General features: G+C 41.5%; 1 pseudogene; it reads left to right on the top strand.

Moving 5' to 3' along the window:
- Positions 1 to 3,335: 3,335 nt before the first annotated feature.
- LOC128533259 (uncharacterized) lies at positions 3,336 to 21,843 on the top strand (annotated as a pseudogene).
- The last annotated feature ends 68 nt before the right edge of the window (positions 21,844 to 21,911 follow it).

Genomic DNA, 21,911 nt, shown 5'->3' with positions numbered 1-21,911 from the left:
ACTATCCCGGGAGGCAGGGCGTGAGGTGGAATACACCCTGTACAGGGTGCCAATCCATTGCAGGACACATGCACATACACACACTCACATGCTCATTCATATACTATGCTTTGCTCACCAATCAAAGTTTGTCACCCAGAACATGAGTACAAGGCAAGTGATTAAAGCTAAATTCCATAACCCTCATTCTATGCAAAAATGCATTTTCAAGTTGAGCTGAGACTTATATATATATATAAATGTGTGTATATGTCAGAGGTGGGTAGTAACGTTTTACATTTACTCTGTTTACTTGAGTAACATTTAAAAAAAAATTACTTCTATGAGTAGTTTTACTGCACATACTTTTTAATTTTACTTGTGTATATTTGTGAAGAAACACTACTCTTACTCTGCTACATTTGGCTACACTCGACTCGTTACTTTTCTAACCATTTATTCTACCAGGCGGCATAGTGGGAAAAAAATCTTCAGCCGGAGTTCTATAAATTTATCCTATCTGTCAAACCGTCCTACATATGCTCACTGCATATGCGCAAACAAAAATTTCCACATCTTTTTCTACTTTTGCGGAACAACCATAAATCCATGCTGCTACTAGTGGGAGAGTGTACAATCTTTTTTTAAACAATTAACAAGAAAAAAGAGAGAAATAAATAGCTGAACTAAAGAAAAGTAGAACAAAATATAAAAATTTCCAATTATAATAATAATTCCATTATAAGAAATATATAAACCTATCTGTACAAGACAAAATAAATTTAAATGCAATTAAAAAGTGAAAATGAATGAAAATGTCCAGAAGTGTGCAAATGTGCAAATGGAAATTAAAAATGGAAATGAGTGGAAATGTCTCTGTGTTGGCCTTCAGGAAGCGGAAGCACTTTCCTGACCGCAACAGAGAGAACAGTCAATTGCTGGGGTGGCTGAGGTTCTTTATAATCTTTCTGGCTTTGGTCCAGCACTGCTTGCTGTAGATTGAGTGCAGGTCAGGTGTGGATGATGCGCTCAGCTGAATGCACTACCCTCTGTAGAGCTTGTCTGTCCTGCATGGTGCTGTTCCTGAACCAGGTTGAGATGTTTTCCCTCAGGATGCTCTCTATGGTGCAGGTGTAAAAGTTCCTGATCACCTTGGAGGCCAGTTCAAAGTCTCTCAAGCGCCTGAGGTAGGAGAGATGCTGGCGGGCCTTTTTCACCACGGTATTGATGTGATGTCACACCAGTGCTGAGAGTGAGGGAGGCTGAGACATGGCCGCCAATCCTTAATGCCTGGAAAGTTGGAGATCCACTAATACAAAGATGAGCTGAGTCCCAGGTGCTCCAGCTTGGTGGTGAGTGTGTAGGGAATTATTGTATTAAATGCTGAGCTGTAGTCGATGTAGAGCATTTTAACATAATTCCCCTTCCGAGTGTTCAGGAGGGTGAGTGATGTGTGGAGGAGATGAGAGATTGCATCATCTGTGGAGCGGTTCAGGGGGTATGCAAACTGTAATGGGTCCAGTGTGTCCAGTAGTGAAGAGATGATGCCTGGACCCATCATAAGTTAACCATTATCGCCCGGTATCACTTCTCTCTTTTATTTCCAAAATCTTTGAAAGAACTGTTTATAACCAAATGTCTCTTTATCTCTCACAGAACAACCTTAATGATCCCAACCAATCTGGATTCAAAGTGGCACATTCTACAGAGACTGCCCTTCTGTCAGTCACTGAGAAGCTCCATGCTGCTAGATCTGCTAAACTATTATCTGTCCTCATCCTCCTGGACCTGTCAGCTGCATTTGACACGGTGAACCACAAGATTCTATTATCTATTCTTACAAGCCTTGGAATTTGTGGAACAGCGTGGCAATGGTTTGCTTCTTACCTAGAAGATAGGTCATATGAGGTAACATGAAGGGGATCTACATCTGCCCCACATAGACTCTCTACTGGTGTCCCGCAGGGCTCAGTACTTGGTCCTCTTCTGTTCTCCCTCTATACCCGGTCTCTTGGTAAGGTCATATCATCGCATGGATTTTCATACCATTGTTATGCAGATGACACCCAACTTACTCTATCCTTTCCTCCCTCTGACACTCAGGTTTCCACCCGGATCTCAGCATGTCTGGCAGACATCTCATCCTGGATGGCTGCTCATCAGCTGAAGCTCAATCTTAGTAAAACAGAACTGTTGCTTATCCCTTGTGACTCATTCCCATGTCAAGACCTTGTGATATCCCTGGACAACAACCAAATCACTCCTTCAACCACTGCCCGCAATCTTGGGATAACTTCTTGGGGTTCAAGACTGGACTACTGCAACTCACTCCTGGCAGGCCTGCCTCTGTCCACGATTCGTCCTCTGCAACTGATCCAGAATACAGCAGCACGTCTCGTTTTTAACCTTCCCAAGTTGTCCCACACCACACCACTCCTCCGCTCCCTGCACTGGCTTCCTGTAGCTGCCCGCATTAAATTCAAAACGCTGATGCTTGCCTACACAGCTAAAAATGGCCCAGCACCCACTTACCTCTCTGCTCTAATCACACCACGCACTGCACCATGTTCCCTCCGATCCACCAGCACTGCTCGCCTTATTCCACCATCTCTCAGGGATCGAGGGCAGCATTCATCCAGGCTCTTTTCTGTTCTGGCACCTAGGTGGTGGAATGAACTTCCTCTAGATGTCCGTACAGCTGAGACTTTGACTATCTTTAAACGACGACTCAAGACGCATCTGTTTCTCCAGTACTTGAACTAACCCCCCCCAAAAAAAAAAAAAACCTCTTCCCAGTTGTGTTGGACTAATGGCACTTAGTTATTAACCTAGTTAACCCAGTGTAAGTATGTATCCAATGATGTAAACTTTAAAGCACTTTTTGTAAGTCGCTCTGGATAAGAGCGTCTGCCAAATGCTTAATGTAAATGTAAATGTATTTGACCAGCCAGGTCAGGGTCAGGACTTGACCTGAGATGCCGTCTGGTCATGTTGCTCTCCTGAAGGCTCCCCTCACGTAATGCTCAGAAACGCTGAACGTGTTTCCGGTGCTGGCAGTGTCTTCCTGTCTGCAGCCGTTAGCGCCGCTAGCATTAGCATCGGTAGCATCTTTAGCTGCAGCCCCGAAGCGAGCGTAGAAAGTATTCAACTCATCTGCCAGAGTCTCGTCCGCGTTCATGATAACGGATGTTGGTGCTTCATAGTCCGTATTGTTCTTAGTCCCTGCCACAGGCTCCTAGAGTCACTCTGTTGGAGCTGTGACTCTAGTTCTCTCCCATAGTGCTGCTTCACCTCTTTCGCCGCCTTCTTTCTCCGAACGTTGTATGACACAGCCTTGTACGTGTCCATGTCCCCCAATGCAAGCCCACGGCTTCTGGTTGGGTAACGTTCTGATAGTCGTTTTTTTCTACGGTATTATCCGCTAGTTTCCCGATGAATCCCCTAACCATTTTCATAAAGACGCTGATGTCTTTGTAGCTGTGACGGATCATGTCCCAGTCTGCGTCATCGAGTGCGTCCTGTCACCAGTGTGCGACCTCCCTCTGAACCGAAACTTCCTGGGTCAGCCTTTGTTTGTATTTTGGCATGAGGAAGATGGCGGCATGGTCGGGTTTCCCAAACAGAGGGCGAGATTGTGCCTTGTAGTTGTCCTTGACCGTTGTATAAAAATGGTCCAGTGTCCCGGGGCAGGTGATGTTCTGAGGAAAGTTTGGCGCTGCACGTTTGAGGTTGGCATTGTTAAAGTCCCCCGCCACGATAAGCACAGGGTCCTGGTGCTGTGTCAGGTGTTGTGTAAGTGCCACATGCAGCTCGCATAAGACAGTGTCCATGTCCTCTTGTGGCGGGATATAAACGGCGCTGACTATGACCGATGTGAACTCCTGAGGAAGGTAAAAAGGATGACATTTGATGGACAGTAGTTCCAGGTTGGGTGTGCAGGAGCGTGCAAGAGGAACAACGCTTGCGCTGTTGCACCAGCTGTTGTTTACCAATAAACACACGCCGCCTCCCCTTGACTTCCCCGAGTCCCGTGTCCTGTCCATGCGGTGAACTGAGAAGAACTGGGACAGCTGGATGGCATGGTCCGGCACCGCTGGGTTCAGCCATGTCTCGGTGAAGCAGAGGAGAGTGCCGTACTGAATGTCTCTCTGAAACTTTACCCTGGCCCTGAGGTCATCAAGCTTGTTCCCCAGTGACTGGACGTTGGCGAGCAGGCTGCGAGGCAGAGGTGTGCATTGTGCACGAGCTCTCAGCCTGTTCCGCGTCACGTTCATTATTCTCCTTCAGGATCTTACTCTGCCAGCTCGGATCCGGAGTTACAAACGTCATATTGTGAGTACATTGTAAACCAATAGAAGTAAGACTATCTCTATCGTACTTAATGCACTTAATTGTGATGAATTTGCTGGTTTAAAGGTACTGACAATTACCTTAAAATACAAAAAAAAAAAAAATAGGTCAGAGCAGTCGTGATGGCAGCCGACCTAACCGGCACCATCTTGTAATGTCTTTGGATATATATGTACTGATTTCCTATTTTTGTTTGCATGTCTGTCACACTTTTTCATGTCTGTAACTAATGTTTCAGATCATCAAACAAATTTAAATATTAGTCAAAGAAAACACAAGTAAACACATCATGCATTTTTTTTAAGTTAAGGTTTTTATTATTAAAAAACCCTATAATACATAGCCCTGTGTAAAAATGGGTTCGCCCCTGGTTTATCACACCTGAGTTACTTTCTCCAGCCACACCCAGGCGTAATTACTGCCATACCTGTTCACAATCAAGAAATCAGTTAAATAGGACAAATGAGAAAGAAAATAATTGAGATCAGTTAGTCTGGAAAAGGTTATATTATCTACAAACATGGAACAGTGGAGAACCTTTCCAGGAGTGGCCGGCCCATCAAAATGAACCCAAGAGCGCAGCGACAACTTATCCAAGAAGTAACAAAAGACCCCACAACAACATCTAAAGTACTGCAGGCCTCACTTGCCTCAGTTAAGGTGAGTGTTTATGACTCCACCATAAGAAAGAAACCTGGCAAAAATGGTTTGAATGGCAGAGTTCCAAGATGAAAACAACTGCTAAGCAAAAAGAACAAAAAGGCTCGTCTCAGTTTTGCCAGAAAACATTGATGATTGCCAAGACTTTTGGGAAAATATCATGTTGACTGACAAGACAAAAGTTGAACAATTTGTAAGGTGTGTGCCCCAATATGTGTGGCATAAAAGTAACACCGCATTTCAGCAAAAGAACATCATACCAACAGTAAAATATGGTGGTGGTAGTGTGATGGTTCTGCTATGTACCAAAATATCCTGAAGGAGAATGTCCGGTCTGTTTGTGACATCAAGTTGAAGCGAACTTAAGTTCTGCAGCAGGACAATGATCCAAAGCACATCAGCAAGTTTTCTTCTAAATGGCTGAAGAATGAAGACTTGGGAGTGGCCTAGTCCTGACCTAAATCCAATTGAGATTGAAAACCTTAATTGATTTGAATACGCTTTTAACAGTATAATAAAATTCTATAGTATTGTATTATGCAAAAGTCTTTAGTACAATTTTTGTTATATATGTATATCATGTTTGATATTATTGTAAAGAAAATAATTTACTATTTCCAGACCAGATTTTAGACCCAAAAAATTGGGTTTTACATTAAATTAAAAAGGCTTAAGCATGACAAAGTTACTTGAAGATCTCTTGCATATTCTCCAGCAGGTTTTTAAAACCTCCCAACTGTTTTACTGGTAAAACTCTACAAATATGTATTTAAATCATTTTCAAGCAAAGACTTTTTAAACAAAAAACTGTTTATTTTATTACTCTTTAGTGCCCTTTATAGAATTTTTTTTTGGACAATTTTTTTTTTGTATGTGCACAAGACGTTTGAACAGTACTGTAAGCAAAACAGCTTTTAGCAGGGGGGGGGAACCAATGGATGAGGACGAAACATAACGAAAGTAAACAAAACAAAGCTTCAAACCTTGCTGAAATTTGGTGCTCGTTTCATAACTAAACCGTAAGATTAAACTCAAGACTCTGCTCTTGTGACATTCTCTGGTCTAGGAAACAATACTAGAAAAATCCATTTACTCTTACCTTTCGAACCTGTTTGTGTGTGTAAGTGGTTAAGTACCGTAGTCTCATGTATCATAGGTTAGTCAAATTTTTTTTTGTTTTTTTATAAAAAACTGTTGTCTTGGTCATGTAGTTTAAAGTTTAAACATTTGCCCAGATCTTACATTACCTTGCTCATAATTAAGAAATACCAGATTTTGTAGTATAAGCGTTTGCCACGGGATAAATGGAATTGGTAAGATACTCTAAATCGTGCTAAACACTGAACAGATGGATGATGAAGTGTATGTCATAAATTTTAATCAGTTATCCAAATTAACCCATATCCTTAACATTTGATTCACCTCTGACCCAGAGCTAAAATCCTACATGATAAAGGTAAAGAATGTAGCGGGAATTCTTGGTTTACATTATGAAACCCTACAGCATTTTAGTCATAATGTGATACAGATGCAGATGATTATATGACTTGAACTGGTGCAGTGACGGAAGGGATTTGTATTCTGGCTATCCTGGCACATGCAGTCTAAAGCTAGTATATCTAATGAACCCTTGACATACTATGAGGTCTCAGATTTAAATAAAATAAATATGATAAAAATGATATTGATATGAAATGATAGTGAAATAGTTGTGTTGATATAATTAAAATAAAAAGAAACTCGTAATCGGTCCAGTTTGTAACGACACACGTTTTGCAACAGGCAAACCCATGGTCAGCCATGGGTTTCCAATCAGGTAGACCCGCAGCCACCCCCTCATGCTGTTACTAGGCAACACGGCTATTAGGCAATTAGGAACAATGCATGACACCTGGACGCAAGTCTATATATGCCCCAAAACAAAGCAGTAGACATGCGGACATTTAGGAAGCACCAGGTTGTGTAGTCTTGCTCCAGTATAAGGAAAAGAAATAGAGAAAAGAAAAAGGATTAGTCCTGCTTTAAGAAGCATAAGATTTGTGTTTGCATTTGTGTTTTAGTTTCATTAATAAACCCACATTATCACCAAACGGGATAACATTCCTGAAAAGTTTGCACCAAGCACCCCCACAGCTCGCTTACACACATCCTTTCCTCTGACATTCTGCATAAGGGTTCACCCAGTGCACTAACACCACGAACTCTCAGTCACAACATAACACAGTTAAGTGGAATAAACCCTGCTCTATGAAACAAAAATAGCAGCTATGAATCTGCTGGAGTTGAAAACATAGTTTATATGCAAAATCCCATCTCTTCTGTTTGGTATTAATTCAACAAGTACTTAGTGGGATAGATCATTAGAAAAACTATTGTATAAATAAATACCATTGTCCAACATTGTCTCTCTGTTGCACAAAGTGCAATTAAAAATTATTTTACCTGGCAAGGAATTAATGTACAAGGTCTGGTTCACAAAAAAAAGCAAGTCATGACCGTGGTATTACACAGTTGTATTTAGGCAAAAGGGTCAATCAATTCATTCATTCATCTTCTATACTGCTCATTCTATGTAGCTTATCCCAAGAGATGGAGTAAACCCTTGACAGAGTGCCATTTGTTTGCAGGACACACACACACCAGGGGCAATTTGGGAACACTAGTTAACCTAATTTGCATGTCTTGGACTGCAGAAACCAAAGTAATGATTATTATTATTATTATTATTATTATTATATTAATAGGTATGACATCTCAAGGAACTAGATCATCCGTGCTTTACAGGGCACAGGCTATTGTAAAGAGAATTGCTACAGAAATCTGCAAACAACTTTACCTTGAATTTAGAGATGTAGGGACTACAAATACTGAGTTTGGAAAATTTCTCATTGTCTGTCTCTAAAAGTGATTAAATGTTGTCTGTGCTTTTGCTTAAGAAGTTTCTTTTACAGCCGTTCAGGCTTTGGGTTTTTCTCAGAACTTGTCTTACTCAGTTCTGATCTTCCACTCAGGACATTAACACCTCCACTCTTATATCGAGATTGCCTTGATAAACTGTAGGCAGTGGCTCCATGAAAAGTGTCCAAAGGGTTAATTGTCTATTTGGAAGATCAACAGTGAGATGAAATAACCTAGAAAGGAGGTCGAGGTGTGGTAAAATTTTTATTTTTTTGCCTTGACGTACAGCTTGTTTTACAGCAGTCATTGTGAGACTTGATAAACGTGGAGCTTGTGTTCCTTTTCAGAGTGTGAGAAGATCATGATGTCATCGAGGTAGACAAAGACGTTAAGGAAGTCTCTGGGGACATCATTAATGAGTGCCTGAAAAACCGCCAGAGCGTTGGATAGTCCAAACGAGACAACCAGGTATTCATAATATCCTCTCTTATTCTGACCAGGTGGCAGGTTCCTCAGGTCAAGGAACGCCTAGAAAACAGTGTTTGATACCCTTCCTTGGTCAACAGTATATAAGGCGTGTCCATTGGATTGCTTTTTACTCTGCTTTTTGCCTGTTCTTGAAACAGTCTGCTCTACACCTGTTCTTGAGCTGGCATTGGGTTGACTCACTTGGGTTTTGTTGCTGCATTAAACTTACTTCACCCAGATCAACTGACTGCTGAGTTTTTTTTTATACTATTATAATTTGAGTTATGTTTTAGTCATGAGTTTAATATTTTAATATTAATGTAGTAGTAGTAGTAGTAGTAGTAGTAGTAGTAGTATTAATAATAATATTGTGTGTAGCAGTTCGACAAGGTGAAGAGAAACATGGAGATCAAGTTCCACAAACACACAGTGTTCTTTATTTACAGGTGCTCAAAGTACAGTGTTTCTTTAATGGAACATATACTCAAGTTTGCTATCTGGAGGTTCAGCATTTTACGGGGTGCCTGGGGCAGGGGCGCAGGTCCATCTGGCATGAACCAGTGCATACAGAGCCCTCAGAGTGGGGCCAGACGAGCCAAGCAGGTGAGATGTGTAGCACAGAGCAGTGTGCTACACATCTCAGAGCAGTGTGCTACACAAATGACATCCCCGATGTCGAAGCGCTAGCTCCTGAAACTGAGCTAAAATCAGCCAGTCGTCTATGTAATTCGAAATATGCCCCGGATGCCCTGGAGTCGTATAGGAGCCAGAGTTGCATTTGTGAATTTTGTATACAGGTCCTTCTCAAAAAAATAGCATATTGTGATAAAGTTCATTATTTTCTGTAATGTACTGATAAACATTAGACTTTCATATATTTTAGATTCATTACACACGACTGAAGTAGTTCAAGCCTTTTAATTATTTTAATATTGATGATTTTGGCATACAGCTCATGAAAACCCAAAATTCCTATCTCAAAAAATTAGCATATCATGAAAAGGTTCTCTAAACGAGCTATTAACCTAATCATCTGAAGCAACTAATTAACTCTAAACACCTGCAAAAGATTCCTGAGGCTTTTAAAAACTCCCAGCCTGGTTCATTACTCAAAACCGCAATCATGGGTGAAACTGCCGACCTGACTGCTGTCCAGAAGGCCATCATTGACACCCTCAAGCAAGAGGGTGAGACACAGAAAGATTGTGGAGAAGGACCGATTCCAGACCTTGGGGGATCTGCGGAAGCAGTGGACTGAGTCTGGAGTAGAAACATCCAGAGCCACCGTGTACAGGCGTGTGCAGGAAATGGGCTACAGGTGCCGCATTCCCCAGGTCAAGCCACTTTTGAACCAGAAACAGCGGCAGAAGCACCTGACCTGGGCTACAGAATAGCAGCACTGGACTGTTGCTCAGTGGTCCAAAGTACTTATTTCGGATAAAAGCAAATGTTGCATGTCATTCGGAAATCAATCACTCAGAGTCTGGAGGAAGACTGGGGAGATGAAAATGCCAAAATGCCTGAAGTCCAGTGTCAAGTACCCATAGTCAGTGATGGTCTGGGGTGCCATGTCAGCTGCTGGTGTTGGTCCACTGTGTTTTATCAAGGGCAGGGTCAATGCAGCTAGCTATCAGGAGATTTTGGAGCACTTCATGCTTTCATCTGCTGAAAAGCTTTATGGAGATAAAGATGATATTTTTTTAGCACGACCTGGCACCTGCTCACAGTGCCAAAACCACTGGTAAATGGTTTACTGACCATGGTATTACTGTGCTCAATTGGCCGGCCAACTCTCCTGAAATGAACCCCATAGATAATCTGTGAGATATTGTGAAGAGAAAGTTGAGAGACGCAAGACCCAACACTCTGGATGAGCTTAAGGCCGCTATCGAAGCATCCTGGGCCTCCATAACACCTCAGCAGTGCCACAAGCAGTCATTTCTGCAAAAGGATTCCCGACCAAGTATTGAGTGCATAACTGAACATAATTATTTGAAGGTTGACCTTTTTTTTGTATTAAAAACACTTTTCTTTTATTGGTCGGATGAAATATGCTAATTTGTTGAGATAGGAATTTTGGGTTTTCATGAGCTGTATGCCAAAATCATCAATATTAAAACAATTAAAAGGCTTGAACTACTTCAGTTGTGTGTAATGAATCTGAAATATATGAAAGTCTAATGTTTATCAGTACATTACAGAAAATAATAAACTTTATCACAATATGCTAATTTTTTTAGAAGGAGCTGTATGGGTGGGGTGACAGGGCTAGGCCAAATGGAGGGACCCGATACTAGTAAGCTTTGGCTCTGAAAGCAAATCTTAGGAACCTTCTGTGTTGTGGCAATATTTCTATATGAAAATATGCGTCCTTCAGATCGATTGTCAGGAACCAATCTTCTGGTTGGATTTGAGAAACAATCGTCTTGATTGTCACCATTTTTAAACTTGTATTTTCTGGGATAGCGGTTCAGCCCGCGAAGATCCAGAATTGGACACAACCCCCCGTCTTTCTTGGAAACCAAGAAATACCGGCTGTAGTAGCCTGACTGGCACCTTTTTCCAGCAAAGTCTGAAATTCTTGTGACAACAGATGCGCTCGTTACAGTTTCACGAAAGTGGAGACCATGCCGTTGAAATGCGGAAGACGATGTGCAACCTGAATTCTGTAGCCTCTTTCTACAGTCCTCTGAACCCAAGGAGATATACTCGGCAGTAGCTTCCACGCTGCCAGTTTCTCTGAAAGGGGCACAAGTTTTGACTCTTCGGCTAGATGGGGGGATGTTGGATGTTTGGCGTCCTGAAACGTGGCAGGAGGCAACCAAACACTTAAATTTCACTGGAGACCACTTCTCCCTGAAACACCAGTGGTGGCGAAAATTGAATCACGGCCTCCTGAGGGTACCAGGAAGGAGTTCTTATTCTCTGTTGGAATTTTACACACCCCTCCCTGGGGGGAGACGCCCTAACAGTCCTGGGTGCACCAGCCTCAGGACTTCTTTTGGGAGGAGATGATGCTCCTCAGGTCCAGTCTCCTTAAGGCAGACTGTAAGGCGCGGCGAGCCGCACCCCAGTCCCTACAATTCAGTTAAATAAAATTTAATTTTATTTATATAGCGCTTTTAACAATGGTAATTGTCTCAAAGCAGCTTCACAAAAATAAAAGAAATTTATTTAAAAATGATAAATTAAAATAATGATAATAATAATAATAATAAATTGTGTATGTGTGAGAAAAATGTGTCTAGATGATAATGAGATGAATGAATGAAATGTCTCTGATGAGCAAGCCAAGGGTGACGGCGACAGTGGCCAGGAAAAACTCCCTGAGATGGCAATAGGAAGAAACCTTGAGAGGAACCAGACTCAACAGGGAACCCATCCTCATTTGGGAACAGATAGAGATGATATAACATCATGTGTGTTATGCAGCTGAAAGTACAATATAACAGAAATTCTTTAAATTAACATGAAGTCCAGTTCAGCATAGGGATGAGTCAGTAGGTGCAGAGGGCAGATGGGGTCTGGATCACTGGGAGCACAGGAGCAGGATGTGTAGCTCAACCATAATAAGGCAGAATCCAGCTGGAGCTGGTCTTTCTCTGGATGCCTCAGGATCCTCACAGGGTTGGCCTTTGTCTACTGAAGCTGGTACAATCTCCAGATGCCTCGGGATAGGTAGAAAAGTACAGAACAGATGGAGAGAATTAGCGTAGTTGCCATTCAGGATAGGTGTACTGAAGTATGAAGTTATGGGATGAGTTACGCGTATGCCAGATTTAAAGTGGGAAACTGTGTCTGAGCCCCGAACACTGTCTGGAAGGCTATTCCAAAGCTTTGGAGCTAAATATAAAAAAGCCCTACCCCCTTTTGTAGATTTTGAAATTCCTGGAATTACAAGAAGTCCAGAGTTTTGTGAACTTAAGGAGCGTGTTGGATTATAGTGTATCAGAAGACTGGTTAGGTGTGTGGGAGCTAAACCATTTAAGGCCTTGATGTAAGTGATACTATTTTGTAATTAATTCTAAACTGAACAGCTAGCCAGTGCAGTGATGATGATATTGGGGTTATATGATCATATTTTCTGGATCTAGTGCGAACCCTGGCAGCTGCTTTTTGGACTAACTGAAGCTTGTTTATTGAGGATGCAGGACAACCACCTAGTAATGCATTACAATAGTCCAGTCTGGAGGTCATGAATGCATGAACTAGCTTTTCTGCATCAGATACGGATAAGATGTTCCTAAGTTTGGCGATATTTCTAAGATGGAAAAAGGCTGTTTTTGTGATATTGGAAATATGATTTTCAAAGGACAAGTTACTGTCTAATATTATGCCCAGGTCTTTTACTGTTGAGCTAGGAGTAACAGTACATCCTTTTAAACGCAGGCTGAATTGTGAAAGCTGTTGTGTGCTGGTTTTTGGGCCGATGAGTAATATCTCTGTCTTGTCTGAGTTTAGTAAAAGAAAGTTATTGGTTATCCAATCTTTTATGTCCTGGACACACTCGGTTAATCTAGACAACTTTTTCGTCTGGTTTTGTTGAGATATCTAATTGTGTATCATCAGCATAACAATGGAAACTAATCCCATGTCTTCTAATGATGTTACCCAATGGAAGCATGTATATTGAGAACAGCAGAGGTCCTAAAACTGACCCTTGTGGGACCCCATATTTCACTGGCATTACACCAGGCAGCTCTCAATTTAGATCTACAAAATGGTATCGATCAGACAGGTATGATCTAAACCATTTTAATGCCTTTCCTTGAATACCTACAGTATGTGATTTTGTAAGCGATCAATGAAAATATTATGATCTATAGTGTCGAATGCAGCACTAAGATCAAGCAAGACTAGTATGGCCTTGGTCCGAAGCTAAAAACAAGTCGTTTGCAATCTTAACTAGTGCAGTTTCTGTACTATGATGGGGCCTGAAACCTGACTGAAATTCTTCAAGGATGTTGTTCTTCTGCAAGAATGTGCATATTTGAGCTGATACTACTTTTTCTAATATTTTTGATATAAAGGGGAGGTTTAAAATCGGCCTATAATTTATTTCATTTGCGTCCAAATTAGATTTTTTAAGTAGCGGCTTAATAACTGCCAACTTGAAAGGTTTAGGGACGTGATCTAGATATAATAAGGAATTAATAATGTTTAAAAGTGTCTCTCCAATTGTATGCATCACTTCTTTCAAAAATCTTGTTGGGATTGGGTCTAACATGCACGTTGTTGAATTAGCTGAGATAATAAGTTTATAAAGCTCTCCCTGTCCTACACCTGTAATGCACTGAAAAACTAAATGTGAAACTTTAGGCTGAACTAGATCATGAGATGCTATTAGAGGTTGAACCTCCATTTTTTTCTTCCTTATGCTATCGATTTTTTTTTATTAAAGAAGTCCATAAAGTCCTCACTACTAAAATGTTGTGGAGTACTCTCTGCTTCTTTTTGTTAGGCGAGCCACTGTACTAAATAAGAACTTGGGATTGTTTTGTTTTTTTGCTATCAGTTGGCTAAGATGCTCGGTCCTAGCAGTTTTTAGAGCCTGTCTATAGCTGCACATACTGTCTTTAAACGCAATTCGAAAAACTTCTAATTTAGTTTTTCTCTATTTTCGCTCGAGGTTACGGGTTGCTCTCTTTAGGGTGCGAGTATGACTATTGTACCAAGGAGCAAGTGTTTATCTCTAACTTTTTTTAATCTGATGGGAGCAACAGTTTCTAACAGTGTTGCCAGATCTTGCGAGATAAATAAGCAACCAGGCCTGTGAAAACAAGCCCAAAACAAGCGACTTTTTCTACGGAGTCCCCCTAGGTTCAGGGAAGAGAAAAATAAATAAACTGTGTGCAGTTTTACAATCCATGGGGACGGATTTTAAACTGTGGATACAGATTCAAAACAGTAGTTTATTTATTTTTCTCCCCCCTGACCTTCAGGACAATGACCACAAGAGGGAGTTAAACCACGTTTTAACATTATTCAACATTAGAAAACTTCATTAGAAAACATTTGAAAAACATTAGAAAAATGTGCACACACAAATAAATATCATACTGAATTCACAAATTCTTTATTTATTATTGCAGGGACTGCAGAAGATCCCATTTTTAAATAACTATAACCCAAAAACAGAAGACTCATAACACTTCAGCCTCATATATATGAAGAATAACAGGTGGCTACCTTCAGCTCGGCTCTCTGTCTCGATTCGTTCTGTTTGGAGACCGCAAACCCAATGTCCGTAAGCCTCATTGAGGAGAACGGTGCTGCATTTTTTTTATGTTTGTCTGTGCTTGCATGTTGTACGAGGTCCGCGTGGTGTGCACGTATTTCACACTTACATACTCTGCACAGTGCTTTTGAGTCATCCCCCGCGACGGGCTGAATCCATTCTTTTACTCCTTTCTCTTTCTCCCAGTCTTTGTTATATCTCTTGCCGTATTTCGCCCACTTTGTCCCGGGCATTTGTTCCTCCAAAAAAACTATCTTACAATCCAGTCAGTCACCATCAGTCACAACTCGCGCGCATTCATTTAAACGTCACTCACTCACTGACGTTTTCCTAACCAGAAAAAAACAGATTGCCCTGCCCTGCCTATGATTGGCTAGTACTCGTTGCCATCTGGGTCAGAGCCAATTAGAAGCAGGATGTGGGTGGGAAAAAACTGCTGTCTCCTGTGTGTATGGGGAAAGGGGAGGGACAGAGGGAACAGTCTACAAACTCCTACGTTTAAATTGTTTATATCTGTCTATGGTTTAAATAACATATAGAAAATATCTGCTTGACAACTTATTATGGAGCTGGGATCAAGCCCAAATAAGCAACTACACTTTAGAAACAAGCCCAAAAAAACGCGACCCGCGACTATCAATATTTGTAAGCGACTTTACAAAAAACCAAGCCCAAAGTCGCAACACTGGTTTCTAATGTACTGGTAACAATAGTGGCCATGCTGCTAGTCACTTCGTCTAGATCGTCTGCATTTAGGGGTCTAATAAGTAATTGGAATAGATCCGGCAGATTACTTGTGAATCTGTCTTTGGTAGTCTGATTCATATTTCTAACAAATCGATAGCCGTGTCTCCCCACGTTAATCTGTTCTACGGGTAGATTATATATCAGTAGGTGATGATCTGTGATATCATCACTTTGAGGTAAAATATCTATATTAGAGACATCTATACCATGGGATATAATTAAATCTAGCATGAGTTGCTCCATTTATATTTTGTTTAACCCCAAAGGATTTACAATTTAGTAAATCCATAAATGCGAGGGCTAAAGTGTCGTTAGCATCATCTACATGAATGTTAAAGTCTTCTACTATCAACACTTTGTCAGAGTTAACCAATAGGTCTGATAGCAGATGTCCAAATTCTTTAAGAAATTCAACATATGGCCCTGGGGGTCTGTACACGGTGGCCATTGTAAAATATAGCGCGGGTTTATTATGTATTTCATTAAGCGCAACATTAATGATGAGCACTTCAAATGAGTTAAACCTGGGCCTTATTTTCTGAGTAACAGTGAGTACATCATTGTAGATAGTGGCGACACCACCACCGCGACAAAGGGTGCTCGACTCACCAAACTCCTGACCTGGTTATGACTGGGTGGCCGACAGCCTCGACTCTTGAGCACGGTGGGGAAGAAACCTCACAAACCTTTCCTCGTAGTGCTTTACCTCCTGAAACCTAGTGGTGATGGTGTTGACAGCGTCGCCAAATATATATGATGGGGGCATCAAGGAGGTTGAGCCACAGATGTCTTGGCATAGCTTTGAAAACGCCCCTTCGTTGATAGACCCGCCAATGCTCAAGTCCTTCAGCAGGTGCAGAACCGCCATGGTGTGCAGGGCAGCACCAGCCTGACCCACTGCTTGGAAAGCCTTCCCCACTAGCTGCTGAGGCGCGCTTGAAAAGCAGACGCAAGAGCCTCTTGATCTGGCGAGAGCGCGAGAGAAAGGGGCAAATCCCCAGGAGGGAGCCGCAGCTCGCGATTTCTCTTTTTAAAGAAAGCGAGCTGGGCGCGAAGCACTCTGAGTCCGAGAATAGCGTTGAGTTTGGTGTTTCACAGGGTTCTGTTTTAGGCCCACTGCTTTTTTCCCTTTACATGCTTCCTCTGGGCAACATAATTCGTAAACATGTGTAGCGAATAACAGGGCTCCCATAGAGAGAACAGTCAATGGATCACATTCCTGAACACCCTCTTCCAGCATGCATGGCACCATCCTGATAACCTTATCTGGTTTGCTATCTTAAGGGGGACGTCTGTAAAACTAAGAAACTTCACAAGGCCAGATGCTTTGAAGTAGACCCCGAAACTGAGGGTGTAAATCGGCGATCCGGTAAACAAAGAAGACAGTTTTACAGCTCCACCCCAAGCTGGGGAGGAAGAGGCCTCATCACACCTGGACAGTCTCTTGACCTCTGGAAGACATGCCTTTCCATGAACAAAGGCATACGGCATGGACACTATTTTAAACATCTTTAAAGTGTGCCAGTAGGGCAAAACGTATTTACATATATTTACTCAGGTCCTTTTATTCCTGTGTACATGTTTAATTAATCTGCATAACGTTCAAGGTGTAATCAGCATTTACAAACCTTTTTATTAGATACAGGAAGGAATGAGTGGGTAAGATATGTAATGTTTGGTGTCAATCTCAAGCTGGCTTTATTTCAAGAATGTTGGTGAACATGGGTAATTGGTAGCATGAACAGAGCTCATGCAAAATTACTTTTTATAAAGTATTAAAAACTCCAACCTGATGGGTCACACGTGACAGCCGAAACACCTGGCTAATTTATGAATGGAAGGAGGAACCACGTGAGGTGTGGCTAAGCCCTGCAATCACATCCGATTGGAGGAATCACCTGTGGGACGGACTGACCCCCAAGGGACAAAAACCCTCAGGAAGTCTACAGGAAAAGAAGAAGAGAAGTTATCATCACAACTGCAACCTACAACATCTTCCAAGCAGCTCGGGCTTCGCCCTTGCGGGCGCTGCGCCGCCGCTGCTGGCGTCATCCGCTGCTGGCGTCATCCGCTCTTCAAGAACTCTCAACGAGACTTCGTGCCAGAACTCCAAAGTCCCGCAACGAAGGAAACCTCAGGAGAAGTTCCAGAGCGCAGCCATCGGTAACCAGGCAACCAACGCCTCACCGAAGGGCTTTCCTGACTGACGTCATCTCTACAACAGCACACCAACCAATCAGCAACGCCGTGATTCCCTTCGCTGGAGGCGAACCAACGGATGAGAACGAAACATAACGCAAGTAAACAAACAATGCTGCATACCTTGCTGAAGTTGGTGCTCGTTTCATAACTAAACCGTAAGATTGAACCCAAAACTCTGCTCTTGTGACTTTCGTTGATCTAGTAACCAGTACTAGAATAACTTCATTCATTTTCACTTGCCAAACTGTTTGTGTATGTGTGTGTGTGCGTGCGTTCAAGTAGTGTAGTTTCATGTATCGTAGATTAGTCAAATAAATTCTCGTTTCTTTATAAAGTACTGTTGTCTTGGTCATGTATTTTAAAGTCTAAACATTTGCCCAGATCGTGTTACCTTGCTCATAAATTGCTAAATACTAGATTTTGTGTTATAGCTGTTGGCCATGTGATAACCAGAACTAGTAAGATACACTAAATTGTGCTAAACGCTGGACGGGTAGACAATATAGTACGTTATAAATTTTGATTCAATTAATCAAATTAAACCGAATCGTTAAAGATTCGATACAACTCTGACCCAGAGCTAAAAATTACTTGTTAATGATGACGGATGCGTTGGCATTGTGTTCACATTAAAATGTCTATATTTATTGGTGGACAATGCAACTGTCATTCGTTGTCTTGATTATGTAAACCCTACGTATTAATGATGAAGAATGCCGGAAACTATTCATGGTCATTATTATGTTAAAACTCTACCTATACACAGTATTATGGTGGAGAATGCCGGCAGCTTTTCATTGTCATTATAACGTTAAAACGCTACATATATTATGGTGGAGAATGCAGGCATTGTTTGGCTTAAAAATCCATACAACCAAGACCGTTCACTGTATCTCTTCTATTGTCCAAAAATAGATTAGAGGCAGAGAAACAGAATTTTGCGATACTGTATACGTACTTGTTTTGCGGCACACCATTGTGTGAATGAATGAAATGCAACACGAACTTACTTTCGTGATTGGATGGTTCAAAACCACCTTTAGTATTGTACTTTAACAGCCGCTATTTGTCCGACATTTAGTCATGGTTAATGGTTAAAGTAAACTTGTAAAGACGAAGAAATCTCTTTACATTTTAATACTATAAAGATCGCCTGTTGGAACGAAGAAATCTTCCTTCACCGCGATAAAGATTGATTGGAGCGATGTTCCTCCTATCATCTTTTAAAGGCCTTCATAGTGAGCGCGAAATGCTTGTTTTATTTTCAAGCTCAGCTATATGTTAAAGTAAACTGCAGCTTATAATATTAAACTTGTACTGTAAAGACGAAGAAATCTCTTTACATTTTAATATTATTAAAATCGCCTGTTGGAACGAAGAAATCTTCCTTCACCGCGATAAAGATTGATTTGAGCGATGTTCCTCTTATCATCTTTTAAAGGCCTTATATTATCATAAAACAGCGAAGAAACCCTGTTTTTAATTGTAAGTGTGTAGGCAGCGAAGAAACCCTGCCACGCATCTTTGTGCAGCTAATTTGCACAAACCCTAAAGTCAAATTAGTGTGTAACAAACAGCGAAGAAACCCTGTTTGTAATTCTTAGTGTGTATGCAGCGAAGAAACCCTGCCACACACACCTTTGTGCAGCTAATTTGTCTCAATAGTGAATCTGCCTGTGCGATGTTCCACTTGCAAATTTACTCAAGTAAAATGTGCGGTTAAAAGCCCTTTTTTTTTTCGTGTTTAATGTCGGTATGTTTGTCTGACAAAGGGCTGAGATCCGCCGAGATCTCAGCAACATTGTTGTGTTAAATGTAGTACCAACTAATTTGTGTGCCCTACTTTAACGAGTGGAGTTGACGTCGTTCAGCTATAATGAGCTAACTAGCGTTGTTCGGGTTGTTTATTGTTAAATGCGCTACCATTGTTACTGAGCACCCATAACTGTTGAACTAGCACGCTCGTTTAAGTGTACGTAACCATAGCGACGACTGTGACCCGGAAACTCTAAACAACCTCTCCCCGGGATAACTTTTAAGAGCGCAAGCGCAGTCCACGCTATTTAATACCAGTTGTAAACAAAGCCTAGCATGAGCTACGTCAGTTAGCAAACCAAGCGCGTTTACATTGTAGCCTGTGTGCATGTAGCATCTGTGCTAGTAGCATTTAAGGCTAGCGGTTAGCACATAGCATCTTTCAGTTGTGAATGCACTGTTCGAAAGTTGTTAGTGAACTAACCTCTTTACACCCAACTTTAACTCACACCAGTGGGTCTTTTTCCTTTTTTTCTTCTGACCCCCTCTTGATTACTTTACCTATACTTAATGGATTAAGCAAAAATACTTTCAATGATTTTGATGACATCCTGGAATGTTGATCATGGTCTAATTGTTTTAATCTAAAACTTTAATTCAATTTCATAAATTATTACAGATTCGGTGTTCATCGTACACTGTAACTGTAACTACTTATATGATTTTGATGATAAACATCTTTTAAAAATTGATCATCGACTATCATTATTATTTTGAAATTCTTTTAAATTAAGTAATAAATTAGAAGTCGGGTCTCTAATTTAATGATAGACGATCAATGAAGTTAATAACAAATTGCTCCTACCAATTCTAGTGCTAATTAATGCTCAATAATTAGCTATAATTCATAATTTGAAATTCAAATTTGAAAGTTTTCGCATTATCCACCAGAGCTTTTGTCACCCAGTTTTAACTAACTTGGTCAACCCTGTTAAGTGTCCTCACATTAGTAGGAAACCCCGCACTTTCTTTTTCTCTTTTCCTCAGTTTTTCTCCTGGTTTGACTACTGCTGCTATTCTAGGATCGTACCTGTGAAAGTCACAAAAGCAGAGAACGGTAGAAACGTTACATATTGTTGAAGCGTGAATTCTTAAGTTCAAAGGCGCCCGACTCTCACCGTACCTTCCCTTTTCGTGCTGGGATCCTACCTAGCCAAGGTTAAAGCAGGTCAACTAGGAAACCGTCCATAAAATTTTGAAGACGCGTTTAAAAGTGTTTCAATCTGTGTATGGTTGTCAACCCTAATGCTGAGTTAACCAATACTGTCATTGTTATTGTTTCTTTCGCCTAGAGGAAATCTTAAATAACAATCACATACTGAGAAATCCCCATCTTGAAACCCCTTTACTTAGAAGCACCCTTCCAAATCAAACTTAATAAAAACAAAAGGGGGGAGGGAAAAACAAAATTTGGTATTGAACTTATTCTGCCACAGAAATGCGGTTTCTGTTTGTTTTTCCTCAGCTTAACATTAGCTCTAACCTTTCCTTACACAAAAAAGGAATCTCCTCTTATAGGAAAGTAGAAAATTACCATGACTTTTCTTTCCCTTGCTCTGTGCTGTTGTTCTTTTCTGCATAGGTTCTCTAGCCATGCTAACTGTGTGTTCACTAGCTCTTCCCACAGAAACTCCCAGTTAGTAGCGTGCCCACCAGAGGACCACAGTCACAGAGAACCACACTCGGCAGTAGCCCACACTTACACATCTGTTTGCTGTGTGTGTTGTTTTTTTTTCTCTCTTGTTTTTTTTGTTTTGTTTCTTTCTCTCACATCTGTGTCAGTCGTGGTTCTAGAACCCCATCAAAACACGTCTCGCACCACAGACCTGTCAGTCGCTGAAAAGATCTGAAGACATGGCCAAGTGTTGCAACCGACAGCTTCCTACCTAAGGCTGCCGAAACACTAAAGTACCAGACGCCAGACCAGCTAGACGACAACTTAACGAGCCTTATGAGACAAGACCCGAGTCAGTGCTACAGTCCCAATGAACTGTCCAACATCACCGGCTCCTTACGTCACACACTCATTGTCGCCTCAAGCTGAGCAACAGGCACGCCATCTATCTACAGCAGGAGTGGCGTGTGCAACAACGCATCAAGCAACTGAACCTGGAAGCTCAGGAGCGACGGAAAGGGGGTGACGAGGTAGAGCAGGACAAAGTGGAAATCACTGTGCTGCAAGAAATTCTGGCAACTACTACACGTGAAAGTGAGCAAGGCAAGGCAAACTACGCTGATCTCCCAGACAGGCTGCAGTATGCAGAAGAACTACTAGGAAAGGCCACGTCCAAACCCAGGGAGAAAAATGGCAGAATTAAAGCCCTCAAAACTCACCTGGACAAGCAAGGAACGAGATCAGCTACCTCATGCGACAGCTGGACCATAGCAAAGAAGAGTCCTACAGCGTCACTGAGGAACTCAAGCCCGCCTGTGAATGGTGCCACGATCCGTCAAGGTAACGACGTGCACGCATCTTACCCCTGTTGAGCAGGATCAGGTCCCCTGTTCTTGGACCGATACGTAGTGGAAGAAGTGACGGGCGGGGCGACGCATC

This window comes from Clarias gariepinus, chromosome 11 (genome assembly GCF_024256425.1).
Source record: "Clarias gariepinus isolate MV-2021 ecotype Netherlands chromosome 11, CGAR_prim_01v2, whole genome shotgun sequence".
NCBI lineage: Eukaryota > Metazoa > Chordata > Actinopteri > Siluriformes > Clariidae > Clarias > Clarias gariepinus.
This window is presented reverse-complemented; position numbering and strand designations above follow the sequence as displayed.